The sequence below is a fragment of the Natator depressus genome, chromosome 3, assembly GCF_965152275.1.
Source record: "Natator depressus isolate rNatDep1 chromosome 3, rNatDep2.hap1, whole genome shotgun sequence".
Taxonomy (NCBI): domain Eukaryota; kingdom Metazoa; phylum Chordata; order Testudines; family Cheloniidae; genus Natator; species Natator depressus.
Genome location: NC_134236.1, coordinates 68,863,286 through 68,878,519, shown reverse-complemented (window position 1 = coordinate 68,878,519; position 15,234 = coordinate 68,863,286). Strand labels below are relative to the sequence as shown.

Sequence of the window (15,234 nt, the reverse complement as noted above, 5' to 3'; positions counted from 1 at the left end):
TTTAAAATGTCACATTTCAGAAAAATAATGCCTCCTTGCCTCCAGCCTGAGCCAGGTTTTCCAGAGTTTACAACCAACAATAATACAGGAGAGTAGTGTTTTTCTGAAAATATCTCTGCATAAGGCACTGACTCCAAAAGATCTACCTATCTGTATGGCACAACTCAGATTATTGCAGTTGATTTTGCCACAGCCACTACAGGTGGAGTTTCCTATTTAATCCTAAACCTCATACTGTCTCTACATTGCAGCTAAAATGAACAGAGCAGGAAGTGAATACTGTAGACAGATATTGAAGATGAATATAGAAGGTCTTTATTCTAGTACAGTGGTTCCCAAACGTGTTCCACCACTTGTGCAGGGAAAGCCCCTGGTGGGCCGGGCCGGTTTGTTTACCTGCCGCGTCCGCAGGTTCGGCCGATCACGGCTCCCACTGGCGAGGGAAGGGTGGCCAGCACATCCCTCGGCCTGCGCCACTTCCAGCAGCTCCCATTGGCCTGGAGCGGCGAACCGCGGCCAGTGAGAGCCGTGATCGGCCGAATCTGCGGACACGGCAGGTAAACAAACCGGCCCGGCCCACCAGGGGCTTTCCCTGCACAAGCGGTGGAACAAGTTTGGGAACCACTGTTCTAGTATAATGAATGTAGAAAATTTTAAATCAAAGCCTTTGTTTCCAGTTACTTTTACCTACAAAAAGTATGTATTGAAAGAACATGCTCTTAATGAATTTGACCTTGACTAGGATTCCTCACAGTGCAAAAGAGGCTTACAGAAAGGATACCACAATACCAATAAATAACAATACTTTGTGCTTCTGTGGCACTTTCCACCCATGGACCTCAAAGTACTTTATAAACATAAATTCATTTATCTTTGCAGCACCTCGGTGAAGGAGAGAAGGATTATCCATATTTTACAGATGAGGAAACTAAGATACACAGAGCTTATACAAGAGATAAGGATTGACTCTATATTTTTAACCCTAGTTCTATGCTTTAGCTGCATGGCCATAAATTTCTACCAGGACTCAGCTCTGTCATATATCACCCTTTACAGAAAAGACCTGATCTTACATGAGAGAGCCTGAGAATGGATAGTCAGACTCTTTACCATTGCAATTTTCTACCTTTATATGGAACTTGTGGATGTTACTCAGTTTGCCCATACCAATGTCATAATTGTTTCCACACTAATACATATTATTAAAGGGGGTGGTGATGCAGAGGTTCACAAAGGACAAAACTCAAATCTGAGAGCATCTGCTTCTGCACTAATTACAAGGGCAATACTCCTGTTAAGCTCATTGCCCCTTTGTTGAGTTCAGTGGAAGACTCACCTGAGCCAGGAAAGCAGGCTAGGCCTCTAAAGTGCATAAAGAAACTATAATAGTGTGGGAGTTCTATCAAGTGTTTATTTTGTCACTTGTTCAGGAGGACCTGTCTCATTCATTCATGTCTCCACCACTTGTAACTGGAGAAGTCACCCCAAATTTATGGCAATAGAAGTTTGGTTCCACCACACCTCTTCATATAGTCTTTTATTTTACCCATCTGTTGCCGTACATGGTCAAATTAGCTGAGACTGGGTCATGAAAAATCATGGAACAGGTCCTCAAGGAATCAATTCTGAAGCACTTAGAGGAGAGGAAAGTGATCAGGAACAGTCAGCATGGATTCACCAAGGGCAAGTCATGCCTGACGAATCTAATTGCCTTCTATGACGAGATAACTGGCTCTGTGGATGAGGGGAAAGCAGTAGACTTTAAAGTTCCTTGACTTTAGCAAAGCTTTTGACACTGTCTCCCACAGTATTCTTGCCAGTAAGTTAAAGAAGTATGGGCTGGATGAATGGACTATAAGGTGGATAGAAAGCTGGCTAGATTTTCGGGCTCAAAGGGTAGTGATCAATGGCTCCATGTCTAGTTGGCAGCCGGTATCAAGCAGTCGGTCCTGGGGCCGGTTTTGTTCAATATCTTCATTAATGATCTGGAGGATGGTGTGGATTGCACCCTCAGCAAGTTTGCAGATGACACTAAACTGGGAGGAGAGGTAGATACACTGGAGGGTAGGGATAGGATACAGAGGGCCCTAGACAAAGAAATCTGATGAGGTTCAACAAGGACAAGTGCAGAGTCCTGCACTTAGGACGGAAGAATCCCATGCACCACAACAGACTAGGGACCGAATAGCTAGGCAGCAGTTCTGCAGAAAAGGACCTAGGGGTTACAGTGGATGAGAAGCTGGATATGAGTCAACAGTGTGCCCTTGTTGCCAAGAAGGCCAATGGCATTTTGGCCTGTATAAGTAGGGGCATTTCCAGCAGATCGAGGGACGTGATCATTCCCCTCTATTCGACATTGGTGAGGCCTCATCTGGAGTACTGTGTCCAGTTTTGGGCCCCACACTACAAGAAGGAAATGTGGAAAAATTGGAAAGAGTCCAGCAGAGGGCAACAAAAATGATTAGGGGACTGGAACACATGATTTATGATGAGAGGCTGAGGGAACTGGGATTGTTTAGTCTGCAGACGAGAAGAATGAGGGGGGATTTAATAGCTGCTTTCAACTACCTGAAAGGGGGTTCCAGAGAGGATGGATCTAGACTGTTCTCAGTGGTAGCAGATGACAGAATGAGGAGTAATGGTCTCAAGTTGCAGTGGGGGAGATTTGGAAAGGTTGGGAGGGTATTAGGAAAAAAATTTTCACTAGGAGGGTGGTGAAGCACTGGAATGCGTTACCTAGGGAGGTGGTGGAATCTCCTTCCTTAGAGGTTTTTAAGGTCAGGCTTGACTAAGCCCTGGCTGGGATGATTTAGTTGGGGATTGGTCCTGCTTTGAGCAGGGGGTTGGACTAGATGACCTCCTGAGGTCCCTTCCAACCCTGATATTCTATGATTCTATGAAATACCTTAATACTATGAAATACCCTAATGGTCAATCGTTTTGAGTCCTAACAAGGATTGACCAATTAGCAACTTCCTGATACAGGGTCTTACGAAACAGAGAAGTCTAATACAGAGTAATTCTGATGCTGCAGTTCATTTAGGGGCTTTTCTGCAGCTTTTTGGCTTCTCAGCTATACTGTAGAAAACAAGAATTGTGGAAGGAAATTGAAGCAAAAACTGAAGTAAATAAAAACCTTCTGCTTCCTTATTTTATTGTTCAATCGAACATGCTCATTGCACAGATTCCAGCTGCAGCAGGAGATGTGCCCAACAAGATTTGGCAAAAATGGCTTTTAAAAGTGACTGTGAGGGAGGGAGAGAGTAAAAACTGAGGCAAATTTAAACCAACATTCCATTTATCCAAGATGGCTTCTGTTGTCACTGCTGTAACTGCTGTTGAGTGAGAAGGTTATGTGATCCTGTGAGCTAGAGCCAAGAGGTAGGAGTAGAAAGTACCTTAAGGTGCAGCAGATTTAGAGGGAACGGACATTTTAAAGTGTTTACTAAAACATTTTAGCCCATCTTCATCCCTGGTGTAACTCCATTGACTTTTAATATAACATAACCGCTAAATCTAAATATTGTGGTTTAGGCAACATGAGATTATGATGTATGTTTGTTTTCCTGTGTACTGCACCTTTGATTTCTAAGAACTCTCCCTGCATGCAGGTGCAGTTTATCTGACATTTTCTTCTCAGAGTTGTTTTTAGCCTCTTACAGAGGAGCCTTGAGAACATTGTGCTCTCCCATGGAGACTTTAATGTTGTTGTTTCTTGTTGTTTTTTCTTAACATAAAATAACATCCATTTTCAAATACATATTTTGCAGTGTCCCCTAAATGAAGTGAATTTGTCAAATGAACAAACTTAGCAAAACTTAATATTTTACAATGGAATCTCAATATATGTTCTCAAGATCACATGCCCAAACAGTCACTGTGTGATCTCCCCACTTATTGTCTGTCATTCTCTCATTACAGTAAGTCTGATGTTAGGTCCCAATCCTGTCATCTGGCCTGTTTGGGCAGACTCCAGTTCTTGTGCAGAACCCCACTGAAATTAATGGAGCTCCGGAAAGGTAGAGGGGTCTGTCCCCATAGATCTGATTTCAGGACTGGAACCTTAAACTTTAAGCTCTTTGTGACAGGGACCCAGATTTTTTAACATATTTTTGCAAAGCACCTAGCATGCTTTCAGCTGCTATAAAGCTAGATGAATTTTCAGGCCTGCAGGTGCAATTCAATTTCCATTTCAAAGCAGGTGAAATAATAAATATCCAAGCAAGGAAAGTTACTTCATAACCAAAGCATTTTATTAAATGAACACTTACACACAATTTTTAAGGGAGCTGCCCTTCATGTAGAAGCTAGTGGAACTGTAATTAACTAAATAAGTGTGCTGGGGCAGAGGATGTGATAAGAGAGAAATGGTCATGTATGCCTGAAAGCATTAGCCTGCTTTGACCATACAAATGAAGTAAACTCTTGTAATTGTAATAAAGGCAGATATGGCAGAGAAACATCAGCTGAAGTAAAAGAAATACCCCAACTCCGAAGCTTGAGGGCCAGATTGTGGTCCTGTCTGTATGCTGGCACAAGACAATAGAGGGGAGCAGCAGCTGCTCCTTACTCCTTTGTGCCAGTACATAGCACCACCTCCTGCATGGGAGGAGGAAGCAGTCTCTGCAAAGCCGCTGTGCTCCAAGCCCCACTGCCCCTCTGGTGGGAAGGGATGGAGGGAGGTGGGAACTCGGCAGAGCCTTGACGCTACCCAGTCAATGCACAGAGTGGCACAGCTATGCCAGTGCACCAAGAAGGGCATGATGCAGTGGGTATAAACCTGTCACAGGTTACTTACTCCCCAGAGCAGCAGGGAGACTGGGAGGCAGATTTCCACTTGAGGAGTCACAGTCTCCCTCGCATGCTGCTCCAAGGGCAGCACAACAAGGCATTGTTCCTTACTCTGGGCAAACTGACTTAGCACTTAAGCAATATGTTTTTTATTTTATAATAATTATTGTTCTTGTTTATTATTGATATTACAGTAGCCCCCAAAGGCCCCAATCGCAGCTAAGGGCTCATTGTGCTGGGTGCTGTACAAACACATCTGAAGAGAAGGTCCCTTCTCTAAACAGCTATATTAGGTGGTTTGAGCTGAGAATATGTCATTCTCTTTCAAAACCATAACTGTTTTCCTTGGTTGGCACTGTATATGTACATGGCAGAGACAGATATATATTGTTCCTGTTTAAAAATTGACACGGAGGGTTGTTTTTGTGTATAAAAGGAACAAAGAACATGTGAACAAAAATCAAGAGAGAAAACAAATCTGTATATTTCTATAACAGAACCAATCTACTTTAGGGTTGCCTGAGCAGTTACCCTTTTCCCCCCATACCAACGAATGATCTATATGTATGTTGCGCGGAAGTTTGAGATACGACCATGTGCCTATTTCCAGCAAATGAAACATTCACAGCACCCACAGTCATTTGGAGACATTCCTGATTTTGATGCTTCTGTACACGAAGCATGGTTTACAGAATCAGGAAAAAGCTTTGTCATCCTGTTTATCCATCCCTTCCCTTCACTACACAGTTGTTTTTGTTTATTTATTTTTGGAAGCTCCTTTTTTTTACACTTTGCTGTGCATATTTATGATGAAAAGATGATCTACATCCTCATTACTGTTCTGGTGCTCAATGATGAAAAAACATGTTAACAAAGGAAGATGCTTTTCAGTCAGCTCATAATGTTCCCTGCTGCTCCACTAGGACTCTAAAGAGTATGGTTTAATGAACGAAGGTGAGAAGGTGAAAAAAACTAATGAGGTTGTTCCTCTGTATTGAAAGATCACTTAGGAGAGGCAGTGATTTCCTTTGTGTTAGAAAAATGTAAAAATAAGGTTCAAAAGCAGCATCCCCAAGGTCAAAGAGGCCCCTCCTCTATAACAAAGCACACTCACTCCCCTCTATGGTAACCAGCATTTTCCACCTGGAGCAGCTTTTTGGGGCTTTAATTTTCTGATGGTTGACTGAAAAGAAACCTTGTTTGCCTTAACCAATCTTTAGCTCCCGAGAAACGTACAAAAATGATGCGTGAGGTGCTCTAAGCTGCATGCATCATTAATGGAGCAACTCATGAACTCATAGCTGGAACTGAAGTCGTCTGCTCAAAGATTCAAACTCTGGAGAACAAGCTAGTCCAAAATTGTGAGCTTTAGCTCACAAGGCTACTGCCCTTCGACTTGTGATGAGTCTATACCAAGCCACATTCAGCAAGCAGACAATGCTAAAAGGTTCACAGCCCAGAGCCAATTAGAGCTGCTGACACCAGAAGGTAATGCTCACAATGGGATCACTGTGTCACCATTTCGTATTGAACACCGTATTTTTTTTCCAGTGTGTTTGAGCTGAGACTTGAGCATCAGAGAGAGAATCGGAAAGGAAGAGGGAGGGGAGTGTGGATTGAGCCCCACAAGAACATGTCTAAGAGGTCTTCCCTAAGCATCAGCAAGCATGTGACAGAGAAAGACTTCAATTAAGACATTCCTAGTCCCAGAACCTTGGCAATCTTTTGAATTTAAAAGTGGGGTTTCCCCATCCCAACCTCTCATCACTCTGCCAGCTCTTCTCTTTTCTGCAGCCTTTGGTGGGAGATGGGGGAAAGAAAGGTGACAAGACACAATATCACCTCCCTCAGAGCCAAAGAAGAAACTTGTTAGCACCCTGCAGTACCACCCACAGCAGAATAGTCAAAACATCTGAAAATATCAATAAAGCAGAAGATTAATCTCAAATACATTCTATCCAGTATGATTATTAACACTCCTGTCAGGAATACATTGAGATTTTTCTTAAAATATTCTGAGGTAAATGTGCTCCATGGCTCTCTCATCTTCTTAGTTTCACAGAGTGCATAACCTAAATTGCATAGAACAGTGGCTAAATTGGTTCATCATCACTCAACTCCAATCTAAAAGGACAAAGCTGGAAGAAACTGGAGAAAATGACATTTGGGGGAACTGGATAGCTTCAGGGGTTAGTTAATGATGGGTTAGAGGCTTTAATGCTGGCATCACTGGTTTTAATTTGGTTTAGATCAGTAGTTACAGAAAGTCATTAATATACAATAGCTGTTTGTTCTTCTATGTGAAATGAGTTGGCGGTCTCAGTCTTGCCCTAGTAGACATAAATTCACATTATAAAAATCGCCAGCATAATTAGCATCCTTATCGGCCATCTGAGTTGAGAAGCCAAGAATGGACTAGATATGCAGACTGAACTGCCATCTCGCCCACAGATCAGGACTGAGGCCTATTGGTGGGTTGGGGTGATGTGGGGGAACTTTCAGTGCCTGTACTAATTATGTGGCTAGTAACTATCAGTTGTCAGAGCTGTCAATCCAGCATCATTCGCAAGGATTAAATTAATGTAGCGGTTAAAGGAAAGGAGAAAATAGCATTACTTGTACAATGTAACGATCCCTTATTTACCAGTTTTTTGTGGCCACTACAAAATTTTACCATAAATATTTCAAAAACATTTGGATAAATGTGCAGATAGTTAATCGGGGGAGTTTCTGGATAACTAACCCACATGCAGGTATTCTGTCTTTTCAGGGGGTTTTATTCACTTGATGGCAGTAAAGCTACTTCTGGAAAATAACAGTTTTGGTTGGGTTTTTATTGTTGTTATGTTTTAGTGCCTCAAGGCCCTCTGCAAGATTGCTCCATTGTGCTATGTGCTATACAAACTATTAGTAAGAGACAGTTCCTGTGCTGAGGATCTTACAATTTAAGTAGACAACACAAATAAAGGATGCTAGAAAGGAAGCGTTATTATCCTAATTTTACAGATGGGGACCTGAGGCTCAGATTGGTTAATGGCCTGATTGTCAGCGGTGCTGAGTATCTGGAGCTCCCTTTGAAGTCAGCGAGAATTCTGGGTTCTCAACTCCTCTGAAAATAAGTCTATAACTTCTTCCCCAAGGACAGACACAAAGTCTGGGGCAAAGCCCTGAACTGAATTCAGATAGCGTCAGTCCCAGTACTGTGTCTAGACCACAAGACCATCCTTGTCTGTTTGATCAATTGCTGAGAAAATATAGAATATCCAAAGATTCTTGTTACCTTAAAACTGCCTCTCTCCCTGTGTTTTGCTATGGCAGTTGAACAGCCAAGGTGCTCAAGCTAACAGCTGTCTGGTTTAGGAGGAGAGGGATAGTCCAAGGAATTTTGAGAGTAGGGGGTCTAATTTTTGGAACTCCTTCCCCATCTTAGTCTTGTGGATCTCATATCTGCTGACCTTCAGAGTACGCAGAGACAGAATTTTATTTATGATGGAGATTCCCTTTGTGACTACTGATTCACATAACCTAATTCTTGTATATGTTTTTATTAAATAAGGCATCAAGAGTACTAGGTAGATGCATCTAATCAATCTAAATAGATAAATAACACTTGACCATTAGGATAGCAAAATTCATAAAGAAATGGGGGGAATTTAGTTTTCAACTGGAGCCACAGATACCAAATTTCAGTGAAAAAATAATGACTGTGAGAGAAACTATTGGTGGAGTTTTGTGATGTAGAAAGAATTTAGTCTCAGCTCACTTGTTCCAACCAGAGGTAAGAAGTGCTGTGCGGGGGGCAGATTGGCATGATTCATGAAGAAATGTATAAAATTCCAGTTGGAGACCCAGTATTAGGACTAGGAGCAAGTGTGTGAGAGAGATACTATCCCCAGGAGTGCATCGTAAATATCTGGAGGGACGAAGTAATTGCCATTCCCCTCCATGTCTGTGTCTACACTAGGTTTTTTTCTCTTAAATGTCTCACCATTGACGCTGTTGGTTTTAACACCAATGGTGGCAAAGAGGAAAGTGCTAGTTAAGACAAGGCTCTAGGTATCCATCATTTTAAGCACTTTGTCATCTAACCTTACTCAGAGAAGGTCTACACCGTGGGTTCTCTAATTGGGACCTAAAAGTGTTCTACTGGGAACAGGTGTCATGGGGTCATAACTACCCAGCCTTCACCATGTTATTAATGAAAAGGGGGTCCTGGGAAAGGATGATGGGAGGTCCCAGTATGGAAAAGGTTGAGAACCACTGGTTTATGCAGCATGGTGCTTACCATTGGCTACCAATGTCTGTTCTTCTATAAGGTTTTTGCCATTGTTACCACTAATGAACTAAGCTGGTGGTAGCCACATTGAGAGATTTTAAGAAAATAATTCCTAGTGTAGACATGGCCAATGAGAGCATCTTTCTAAACTGAAACATCCCCTCTTGTTATCAGAGTTTAGAAGTGACAGAAAGAAGAATTATCCTGCAATTGCAGTAAGTCCCAGTTCAGGTTGGGGATCTTTAACATGCTGTGAACATGAAGGAGGAATAAGCAGTTGAAATAACGCATGCCCTTAAACTCACTCTGTGGGCTGGTTCTTGTCTATTGACATCCACTGAATGTGATTTACCTTAGGAGAGGAGATGCTTTTGGAAGGTAAGTATAAACTAGGTTCACCGGGGGAAGGAGACCAAAGCCCTGAGGTAAGTGGGGAAGTGGGATACCAGGAGGAAGCACGAGCAGGAGAGCGCAAGAGGGGTGGGCTCCTGCCTCATACTGAGAAAGAGGGACGATCAGCGAGTTATCTCAAGTGCCTATACACAAATGCAAGAAGCCTGCGAAACAAGCAGGGAGAACTGGAAGTCCTGGTACAGTCAAGGAATTATGATGTGATTGGAATAACAGAGACTTGGTGGGATAACTCACATGACTGGAGTACTGTCATGGATGGATATAAACTGTTCAGGAAGGACAGGCAGGGCAGAAAAGGTGGGGGAGTTGCACTGTATGAAAGAGAGCAGTATGACTGCTCAGAGCTCCGGTATGAAACTGCAGAAAAACCTGAGAGTCTCTAGGTTAAGTTTAGAAGTGTGAGCAACAAGGGTGATGTTGTGGTGGGAGTCTGCTATAGACCGCCACACCAGGGGTGTGAGGTGGATGAGGCTTTCTTCCGGCAACTCACAGAAGTTACTAGATTGCAGGCCCTGGTTCTTATGGGAGATTTCAATCACCCTGATATCCGCTAGGAGAGCAATACAGCGGTGCACAGACAATCCAAGAAGTTTTTGGAAAGTGTAGGGGAATTTCCTGATGCCAGTGCTGGAGGAACCAACTAGGGGCAGAGCTCTTCTTGACCTGCTGCTCACAAACCGGGAAGAATTAGTAGGGGAAGCAAAAGTGGATGGGAACCTGGGAGGCAGTGACCATGAGATGGTCGAGTTCAGGATCCTGACACAGGGAAGAAAGGAGAGCAGCAGGATACAGACCCTGGACTTCAGAAAAGCAGACTTTGTCTCCCTCAGGGAACTGATGGGCAGGATCCCCTGGGAGAATAACATGAGGGGGAAAGGAGTCCAGGAGAGTGGGCTGTATTTTAAAGAATCCTTATTGAGGTTACAGGAACAAACCATCCCGATGTATAGAAAGAATAGTAAATATGGCAGGCGACCTGATTGGCTTAACAGTGAAATCCTTGCTGATCTTAAACACAAAAAAGAAGCTTACAAGAAGTGGAAGATTGCACAAACGACCAGAGAAGAGTATAAAAATATTGCTCAGGCATGCAGGAGTCAAATCAGGAAGGCCAAATCACACTTGGAGTTGCAGCTAGCAAGAGATGTTAAGAGTAACAAGAAGGGTTTCTTCAGGTATGTTAGCAACAAGATGAAAGTCAAGGAAAGTGTGGGCCCCGTACTGAATGAGGGAGGCAACCTAGTGACAGAGGATGTGGAAAAAGCTAATGTACTCAATACTTTTTTTGCCTCTGTCTTCACGAACAAGGTCAGCTCCCAGACTACTGCACTGGCAGCACAACATGGGGAGGAGGTGACCAGCCCTCTGTGGAGAAAGAAGTGGTTCGGGACTATTTAGAAAAGCTGGAGAAGCACAAGTCCATGGGGCCGGATGCGCTGCATCTGAGAGTGCTAAAGGAGATGGCGGATGTGATTGCAGAGCCATTGGCCATTATCTTTGAAAACTCATGGAGATTGGGGGAGGTTGCAAATGACTGGAAAAAGGCTAATGTAGTGCCCATCTTTAAAAAAGGGAAGAAGGAGGATCCTGGGAACTACAGGCCAGTCAGCCTCACCTCAGTCCCTGGAAAAATCTTGGAGCAGGTCCTCAAGGAATCAATTCTGAAGCACTTAGAGGAGAGGAAAGTGATCAGGAACAGTCAGTATGGATTCACCAAGGGCAAGTCATGCCTGACTAATCTAATTGCCTTCTATGACAAGATAACTGGCTCTGTGGATGAGGGGAAAGCAGTGGATGTGGTATTCCTTGCCTTTAGCTAAGCTTTTGATACGGTCTCCCACAGTATTCTTGCCAGCAAGTTAAAGAAGTATGGGCGGGATGAATGGACTATAAGGTGGATAGAAAGCTGGCTAGATTGTCGGGCTCAACGGGTAGTGATCAATGGATCCATGTCTAGTTGGCAGCTGGTATCAAGTGGAGTGCCCCAAGGGTCGGTCATGGGGCTGGTTTTGTTCAATATCTTCATAAATGATCTGGAGGATGGTGTGGATTGCACCCTCAGCAAGTTTGCAGATGACACTAAACTGGGAGGAGAGGTACATATGCTGGAGGGTAGGGATAGGATACAGAGGGCCCTAGACAAATTAGAGGATTGGGCCCAAAGAAATCTGATGAGGTTCAACAAGGACAAGTGCAGAATCCTGCACTTAGGACGGAAGAATCCCATGCACCACAACAGACTAGGGACCGAATGGCTAGGCAGCAGTTCTGCAGAAAAGGACCTAGGGGTTACAGTGGATGAGAAGCTGGATATGAGTCAACAGTGTGCCCTTGTTGCCAAGAAGGCCAATGGCATTTTGGCCTGTATAAGTAGGGGCATTGCCAGCAGATCGAGGGACATGATCGTTCCCCTCTATTCGACATTGGTGAGGCCTCATCTGGAGTACTGTGTCCAGTTTTGAGCCCCACACTACAAGAAGGATGTGGAAAAATTGCAAAGCGTCCAGCGGAGAGCAACAAAAATGATTAGGGGACTGGAACACATGACTTATGAGGAGAGGCTGAGGGAACTGGGATTGTTTAGTCTGCAGAAGAGAAGAATGAGGGGGGATTTGATATTGCTTTCAACTACCTGAAAGGGGGTTCCAAAGAGGATGGATCTAGACTGTTCTCAGTGGTAGCTGATGACAGAATGAGGAGTAATGGTCTCAAGTTGCAGTGGGGGAGGTTTAGGTTGGATATTAGGAAAAACTTTTTCACTAGGAGGGTGGTGAAACACTGGAATGCGTTACCTAGGGAGGTGGTGGAATCTCCTTCCTTAGAGATTTTTAAGGTCAGGCTTGACTAAGCCCTGGCTGGGATGATTTAGTTGGGGATTGGTCCTGCTTTGAGCAGGGGGTTGGACTAGATGACCTCCTGAGGTCCCTTCCAACCCTGATATTCTATGATTCTATGATAACCCAACCAGTTTAAATTAAAACCCGAAACCACAAACATCTCTTAGAAAAGGAATCAAATAAAAATGTTAAATTCCCTTAGAAAGACAAGTTAGTACTTTCTGAAAAGTAAAGGCACAGAAAAACCTGCTCTGATTTACTGTGGTGTTAAACAAGTTTCCTTTCCGCACACCAGCATTTAAGAATAAGCAAATAGACTGTCTTTCCTCAGAAACGCTTGTTGGGCACAAATGAGTTAGCCCTCCCTCCTCTTTTTTCCTCTAAGAGTAACGATGCTACTTTTAAAATTCTATGCCTCTTTCTTGTGAATTTAATTATTATAATCAGAAATAGCCCCGTGGACAAGAAATAGATGCAGTAAGTCATGGTTTAGCAGGCTTTGCATGGGACTGGGAGCCAGAAAGTCTTGAATGCTAATCCTGGTTCTGATTCTGACACTGGCTTGCTCTGTGGTCGTGGACAGACCCACATTTTCAAAAGTGACTAATGATTTGGAGAACCTCAGAGTGCCCAACTTGAGCCACGTTAAAAAGGGCTGGTTTTCGGAAGGCAGATATTCAGCACTTTCTGAAAATCAGGCCACTTTGAAGTGTGTCAAGTTTAGCAGCCAAAAACTTAGATTCCCGCAAATCTCTGGTCACTTTTGGAGATTCATGTGTTATCCTCTCTGCCTCTGTTTCTCTATCTGTAAAATGGGGAGAATAATACCTTCTTCACAGGTGTGTTCTTTGGATTGACCAGTTGATATTTTAAGATACTATGTACATTATATTATTTTTATTAATACGTGTGGGGACAATCATATCTTTTTAATACTATAGAGATAGGGACTGGGGGGCGGGGGCGATTTGTTTTTCAGTGAGTTGAATTTAAAAGAAATTCCAACTTTTCAGGCTTGCCTCCTATCTTTGCGTCCTGGCTGACATTTCAGCGCCCAGAGATCAGAGATTCCCTTCATTGTATCTGACAGTATTATTTTATTACTGTAATTTATTATTTATTGTGCTGGTTGCTATGCAAACATAGAAGGTGCAATCCCTGACCTACAGCAATAATCTTGGGGGTAGTGGGGTGTCACATACAATAGGCCAGAGTTTGGGAGCCTAGATACTACCGTGACAAATGCCTTCCCAATGGACAAGGAGAGGCTGCAGTCTTGATGTGCAGATAGGTTTGGGGCCATGGTTGTTGAACGAGTGCAGTCCAAGAGACACAGTTTTAAAAAAAAAAAATCCTTCAGCCCTTGCTCATCAGCCTCGTGTGTGCATGCGTTTTAAGCCGTAACCATGATAAATGTAAAGCCCAATCAAGGCTTGATCTGTGCATATGGGAAGCAAGCAGAGGGCTGCTGTTATTGTAACCAGCTAATTAGCATGCCCCCTAAATTCCCCCCGCTGGTACAGCAGCCTGCCCCCGGCGGGACGCTTCCTCGGTGGGTTTTGCAGTCACATAACAGGAGGCGGAGGAGGGCTGGGTGACCTGGCTTCGCCGGACGCCGTCCCGGACCAAGCGAGAACAGCTTGCGGAGATGTGGCCCGCCGGTGAGCACGTGCCTTGTGTGAATTACACTGGGGGCCGGCAGTGCCCCCCGCCCCCGGGGGCAGAAAGGGCAGCAGCAACATTGCAGGGCAACACTTCCCCCTTCTTCTGTGGGGAAGGAGGGATCTCCTGCTCCCTGGGGGTTGGGAAAGGTGTCGTCGTCCCCCCCCCCAACCCTCCCGCCCGGCAGGGGGTCCCGACCATGACCTTCCGTCCCTCCCCAGCTGCTGTCACTCCGCAGAAGACAACAGCAAGACGATGATGATAATAATAATTAATAATTTAAAGCCCATAACGGGATGAATGGGGAAGGCTGTGTGCAAAGGCAGGGGCTGGCTACGCGAGGGGAGACGTTGCTAGGTTGCTGGAAAGGAGCAGAAGGCAGGGAGGGAGTCTTGCCCAGGACACGGTCCCTTCAGGAGAGGAGAAGTGGGGACAAGGTTGTGCTTGGAAACGGATATCTTAATCATCTCCCCCATCTAACGCTCTCAGACCCAGAGCAGCGCAAGTTCCCTCTCGCCCTGCCAGCATCTCAGTGCACAGAGCTGCCCCGCCTACCCCAGCACCCCAATGCACAGAACAGATCCCGTTTCCCCTCCTCCCCCAGCACCCCAATGCACAGAGCAGACCCCGTTCCCCCTCCTCCCCCAGCACCCCAATGCACAGAACAGATCCCGTTTCCCCTCCCCCCTGCACCCCAATGCACAGAGCAGCCCCCATTCCCCCTCCTCCCCCAGCACCCCAAAGCACAGAACAGACCTCGTTCCCCCTCCTCTCCCAGCACCCCAATGCACAGAACAGACCCCGTTCCTCCTCTTCCCCAGCACCCCAATGCACAGAACAGACCCCGTTCCCCCTCTTCCCCCAGCACCCCAATGCACAGAACAGACCTCGTTCCCCCTCCTCTCCCAGCACCCCAATGCACAGAACAGACCCCGTTCCCCCTCTTCCCCCAGCACCCCAATGCACAGAACAGACCTCGTTCCCCCTCCTCTCCCAGCACCCCAATGCACAGAACAGACCCCGTTCCTCCTCTTCCCCAGCACCCCAATGCACAGAACAGACCCCGTTCCCCCTCTTCCCCCAGCACCCCAATGCACAGAACAGACCTCGTTCCCCCTCCTCTCCTGCACCATCATGCACAGAACAGCCCCATCTTTCCTCCAGCACCCCCATGCACGGAGCACTCCCGAGTCACCCTCTTTCCTCCAGCACCCCAATGCACAGAGCAGCGCCCACTCCAGCCCCGCTCCTCCC

At 45.1% G+C, this 15,234-nt stretch overlaps 1 protein-coding gene across 1 annotated transcript in view; it reads right to left on the bottom strand.

Annotated features, from left to right (window-relative positions):
* Positions 1-15,142, bottom strand: part of LOC141984491 (uncharacterized) — a 47,198-nt gene extending 32,056 nt beyond the window's left edge. Inside the window, exon 1 of the mRNA XM_074947567.1 lies at positions 15,087-15,142. The gene's annotated coding sequence lies outside the window, so the exon portion shown is untranslated. The remainder of the gene's footprint in view (positions 1-15,086) is intronic.
* Positions 15,143-15,234: the final 92 nt, after the last annotated feature.